Source organism: Electrona antarctica (genome assembly GCF_951216825.1).
Source record: "Electrona antarctica genome assembly, chromosome: 21".
Classification (NCBI taxonomy): Eukaryota; Metazoa; Chordata; class Actinopteri; order Myctophiformes; family Myctophidae; genus Electrona; species Electrona antarctica.
The window spans coordinates 36,262,345-36,268,430 of NC_136802.1; positions in this window are offsets into that span (position 1 = coordinate 36,262,345).

Here is a 6,086-nt window from a genome sequence, read left to right on the forward strand (position 1 = left end):
GAGAAACTTGGAATGATGAACTTTGTTTATCGGCCTGAATATTTTACTGTACAAATGCCCTATTTTTCATAGTGATTGACAACAGATTGCACATTACACAAAGCATGTCCCTGGTGGTCTAGTGGCTAGGATTCGGCGCTTTCACCGCCGCGGCCCGGGTTCGATTCCCGGTCAGGGAAAAAGATGTCTAGTGGAATCTAGAGTGTGGTAGGATCGTCCAACTGCGAGTAAGAGGCCTCACTGCATTTGAATAAAAGATATCATCTGAACTACAGTGTTGCATTCTATACATTTAGGAAACTTGGAATGACGAACTTTGTTTATCGGCCTGAATACTGTACAAATGCTCTGTTTTTCATAGTGATTGACAACAGATTGCCCATTACACAGAGTATGTCCTTGATGGTCTAGTGGCTAGGATTCGGCGCTCTCACCGCCGCGGCCCGGGTTCGATTCCAGGTCAGGGAAAAGCAGTTTTAGTGGAACCTGGGGTGTGCTCAGATCGTCCAACTCCGAGTAAGAGGCCAGTCTGCATTTGAATAAAATATATCATCTGAGCTACAGTATTGTATTCTATACATTTGAGAAACTTATTTGATGAACTTTGTTTATCGGCCTGAATATTTTACTGTACAAATGCCCTATTTTTCATAGTGATTGACAACAGATTGCACAATACACAAAGTATGTCCCTGATGGTCTAGTGGCTAGGATTCGGCGCTCTCACCGCCGCGGCCAGGGTTCGATTCCCGGTCAGGGAAAAACAGTTGTAGTGGAACCTGGGGTGTGCTCAGATAGTCGGATAGAATGATGAACTTTGTTTATCGGCCTGAATATTTTACTGTACAAATGCCCTATTTTTCATAGTGATTGACAACAGATTGCACATTACACAAAGCATGTCCCTGGTGGTCTAGTGGCTAGGATTCGGCGCTTTCACCGCCGCGGCCTGGGTTCGATTCCCGGTCAGGGAAAAAGATGTCTAGTGGAATCTAGAGTGTGGTAGGATCGTCCAACTGCGAGTAAGAGGGCTCACTGCATTTGAATAAAAGATATCATCTGAACTACAGTGTTGCATTCTATACATTTAAGAAACTTGGAATGATGAACTTTGTTTATCGTCCTGAATACTGTACAAATGCTCTGTTTTTCATAGTGATTGACAACAGATTGCCTATTACACAGAGTATGTCCTTGATGGTCTAGTGGCTAGGATTTGGCGCTCTCACCGCCGCGGCCCGGGTTCGATTCCCGGTCAGGGAAAAGCAGTTTTAGTGGAACCTGGGGTGTGCTCAGATCGTCCAACTCCGAGTAAGAGGCCAGTCTGCATTTGAATAAAATATATCATCTGAGCTACAGTATTGTATTCTATACATTTGAGAAACTTATTTGATGAACTTTGTTTATCGGCCTGAATATTTTACTGTACAAATGCCCTATTTTTCATAGTGATTGACAACAGATTGCACAATACACAAAGTATGTCCCTGATGGTCTAGTGGCTAGGATTCGGCGCTCTCACCGCAGCGGCCCGGGTTCGATTCCCGGTCAGGGAAAAGCAGTTTTGTGGAACCTGGGGTGTGCTCAGATCGTCCAACTCCGAGTAAGAGGCCAGTCTGCATTTGAATAAAATACATCATCTGAGCTACAGTATTGTATTCTATACATTTGAGAAACTTATTTGATGAACTTTGTTTATCGGCCTGAATATTTTACTGTACAAATGCCCTATTTTTCATAGTGATTGACAACAGATTGCACAATACACAAAGTATGTCCCTGATGGTCTAGTGGCTAGGATTCGGCGCTCTCACCGCCGCGGCCCCGGTTCGATTCCCGGTCAGGGAAAAACAGTTGTAGTGGAACCTGGCGTGTGCTCAGATAGTCCAACTCTGAGTAAGAGGCCAGTCTGCACTTGAATAAAAGATATCATCTGAGCTACAGTATTGTATTCTATACATTTGAGAAACTTGGAATGATGAACTTTGTTTATCGGCCTGAATATTTTACTGTACAAATGCCCTATTTTTCATAGTGATTGACAACAGATTGCACATTACACAAAGCATGTCCCTGGTGGTCTAGTGGCCAGGATTCGGCGCTTTCACCGCCGCGGCCCGGGTTCCATTCCCGGTCAGGGAAAAAGATGTCTAGTGGAATCTAGAGTGTGGTAGGATCGTCCAACTGCGAGTAAGAGGCCTCACTGCATTTGAATAAAAGATATCATCTGAACTACAGTGTTGCATTCTATACATTTAAGAAACTTGGAATGACGAACTTTGTTTATCGGCCTGAATACTGTACAAATGCTCTGTTTTTCATAGTGATTGACAACAGATTGCCCATTACACAGAGTATATCCTTGATGGTCTAGTGGCTAGGATTCGGCGCTCTCACCGCCGCGTCCCGGGTTCGATTCCCGGTCAGGGAAAAGCAGTTTTAGTGGAACCTGGGGTGTGCTCAGATCGTCCAACTCCGAGTAAGAGGCCAGTCTGCATTTGAATAAAATATATCATCTGAGCTACAGTATTGTATTCTATACATTTGAGAAACTTATTTGATGAACTTTGTTTATCGGCCTGAATATTTTACTGTACAAATGCCCTATTTTTCATAGTGATTGACAACAGATTGCCCATTACACAGAGTATGTCCTTGATGGTCTAGTGGCTAGGATTCGGCGCTCTCACCGCCGTTGACCGGGTTCGATTCCCGGTCAGGGAAAAGCAGTTTTAGTGGAACCTGGGGTGTGCTCAGATCGTCCAACTCCGAGTAAGAGGCCAGTCTGCATTTGAATAAAATATATCATCTGAGCTACAGTATTGTATTCTATACATTTGAGAAACTTATTTGATGAACTTTGTTTATCGGCCTGAATATTTTACTGTACAAATGCCCTATTTTTCATAGTGATTGACAACAGATTGCACAATACACAAAGCATGTCCCTGGTGGTCTAGTGGCTAGGATTCGGCGCTTTCACCGCCGCGGCCCGGGTTCGATTCCCGGTCAGGGAAAAAGATGTCTAGTGGAATCTAGAGTGTGGTAGGATCGTCCAACTGCGAGTAAGAGGCCTCACTGCATTTGAATAAAAGATATCATCTGAACTACAGTGTTGCATTCTATACATTTAAGAAACTTGGAATGACGAACTTTGTTTATCGGCCTGAATACTGTACAAATGCTCTGTTTTTCATAGTGATTGACAACAGATTGCCCATTACACAGAGTATATCCTTGATGGTCTAGTGGCTAGGATTCGGCGCTCTCACCGCCGCGGCCCGGGTTCGATTCCCGGTCAGGGAAAAGCAGTTTTAGTGGAACCTGGGGTGTGCTCAGATCGTCCAACTCCGAGTAAGAGGCCAGTCTGCATTTGAATAAAATATATCATCTGAGCTACAGTATTGTATTCTATACATTTGAGAAACTTATTTGATGAACTTTGTTTATCGGCCTGAATATTTTACTGTACAAATGCCCTATTTTTCATAGTGATTGACAACAGATTGCACAATACACAAAGTATGTCCCTGATGGTCTAGTGGCTAGGATTCGGCGCTCTCACCGCCGCGGCCCGGGTTCGATTCCCGGTCAGGGAAAAACAGTTGTAGTGGAACCTGGGGTGTGCTCAGATAGTCCAACTCGGAGTAAGAGGCCAGTCTGCACTTGAATAAAAGATATCATCTGAGCTACAGTGTTGTATTCTATACATTTGAGAAACTTGGAATGATGAACTTTGTTTATCGGCCTGAATATTTTACTGTACAAATGCCCTATTTTTCATAGTGATTGACAACAGATTGCACATTACACAAAGCATGTCCCTGGTGGTCTAGTGGCTAGGATTCGGCGCTTTCACCGCCGCGGCCCGGGTTCGATTCCCGGTCAGGGAAAAAGATGTCTAGTGGAATCTAGAGTGTGGTAGGATCGTCAAACTGCGAGTAAGAGGCCTCACTGCATTTGAATAAAAGATATCATCTGAACTACAGTGTTGCATTCTATACATTTTAGAAACTTGGAATGATGAACTTTGTTTATCGGCCTGAATACTGTACAAATGCTCTGTTTTTCATAGTGATTGACAACAGATTGCCCATTACACAGAGTATGTCCTTGATGGTCTAGTGGCTAGGATTCGGCGCTCTCACCGCCGCGGCCCGGGTTCGATTCCCGGTCAGGGAAAAGCAGTTTTGTGGAACCTGGGGTGTGCTCAGATCGTCCAACTCCGAGTAAGAGGCCAGTCTGCATTTGAATAAAATATATCATCTGAGCTACAGTATTGTATTCTATACATTTGAGAAACTTATTTGATGAACTTTGTTTATCGGCCTGAATATTTTACTGTACAAATGCCCTATTTTTCATAGTGATTGACAACAGATTGCACAATACACAAAGTATGTCCCTGATGGTCTAGTGGCTAGGATTCGGCGCTCTCACAGCCGAGGCCCGGGTTCGATTCCCGGTCAGGGAAAAACAGTTGTAGTGGAACCTGGCGTGTGCTCAGATAGTCCAACTCTGAGTAAGAGGCCAGTCTGCACTTGAATAAAAGATATCATCTGAGCTACAGTATTGTATTCTATACATTTGAGAAACTTGGAATGATGAACTTTGTTTATCGGCCTGAATATTTTACTGTACAAATGCCCTATTTTTCATAGTGATTGACAACAGATTGCACATTATACAAAGCATGTCCCTGGTGGTCTAGTGGCCAGGATTCGGCGCTTTCACCGCCGCGGCCCGGGTTCGATTCCCGGTCAGGGAAAAAGATGTCTAGTGGAATCTAGAGTGTGGTAGGATCGTCCAACTGCGAGTAATAGGCCTCACTGCATTTGAATAAAAGATATCATCTGAACTACAGTGTTGCATTCTATACATTTAAGAAACTTGGAATGATGAACTTTGTTTATCGGCCTGAATCCTGTACAAATGCTCTGTTTTTCATAGTGATTGACAACAGATTGCCCATTACACAGAGTATGTCCTTGATGGTCTAGTGACTAGGATTCGGCGCTCTCACCGCCGCGGCCCGGGTTCGATTCCCGGTCAGGGAAAAGCAGTTTTAGTGGAACCTGGGGTGTGCTCAGATCGTCCAACTCCGAGTAAGAGGCCAGTCTGCATTTGAATAAAATATATCATCTGAGCTACAGTATTGTATTCTATACATTTGAGAAACTTATTTGATGAACTTTGTTTATCGGCCTGAATATTTTACTGTACAAATGCCCTATTTTTCATAGTGATTGACAACAGATTGCACAATACACAAAGTATGTCCCTGATGGTCTAGTGGCTAGGATTCGGCGCTCTCACCGCCGCGGCCCGGGTTCGATTCCCGGTCAGGGAAAAACAGTTGTAGTGTAACCTGGGGTGTGCTCAGATAGTCCAACTCTGAGTAAGAGGCCAGTCTGCACTTGAATAAAAGATATCATCTGAGCTACAGTATTGTATTCTATACATTTGAGAAACTTGGAATGATGAACTTTGTTTATCGGCCTGAATATTTTACTGTACAAATGCCCTATTTTTCATAGTGATTGACAACAGATTGCACATTACACAAAGCATGTCCCTGGTGGTCTAGTGGCCACGATTCGGCGCTTTCACCGCCGCGGCCCGGGTTCGATTCCCGGTCAGGGAAAAAGATGTCTAGTGGAATCTAGAGTGTGGTAGGATCGTCCAACTGCGAGTAAGAGGCCTCACTGCATTTGAATAAAAGATATCATCTGAACTACAGTGTTGCATTCTATACATTTAAGAAACTTGGAATGATGAACTTTGTTTATCGGCCTGAATACTGTACAAATGCTCTGTTTTTCATAGTGATTGACAACAGATTGCCCATTACACAGAGTATGTCCTTGATGGTCTAGTGGCTAGGATTCGGCGCTCTCACCACCGCGGCCGGGTTTGATTCCCGGTCAGGGAAAAGCAGTTTTAGTGGAACCTGGGGTGTGCTCAGATCGTCCAACTCCGAGTAAGAGGCCAGTCTGCATTTGAATAAAATATATCATCTGAGCTACAGTATTGTATACTATACATTTGAGAAACTTATTTGATGAACTTTGTTTATCGGCCTGAAT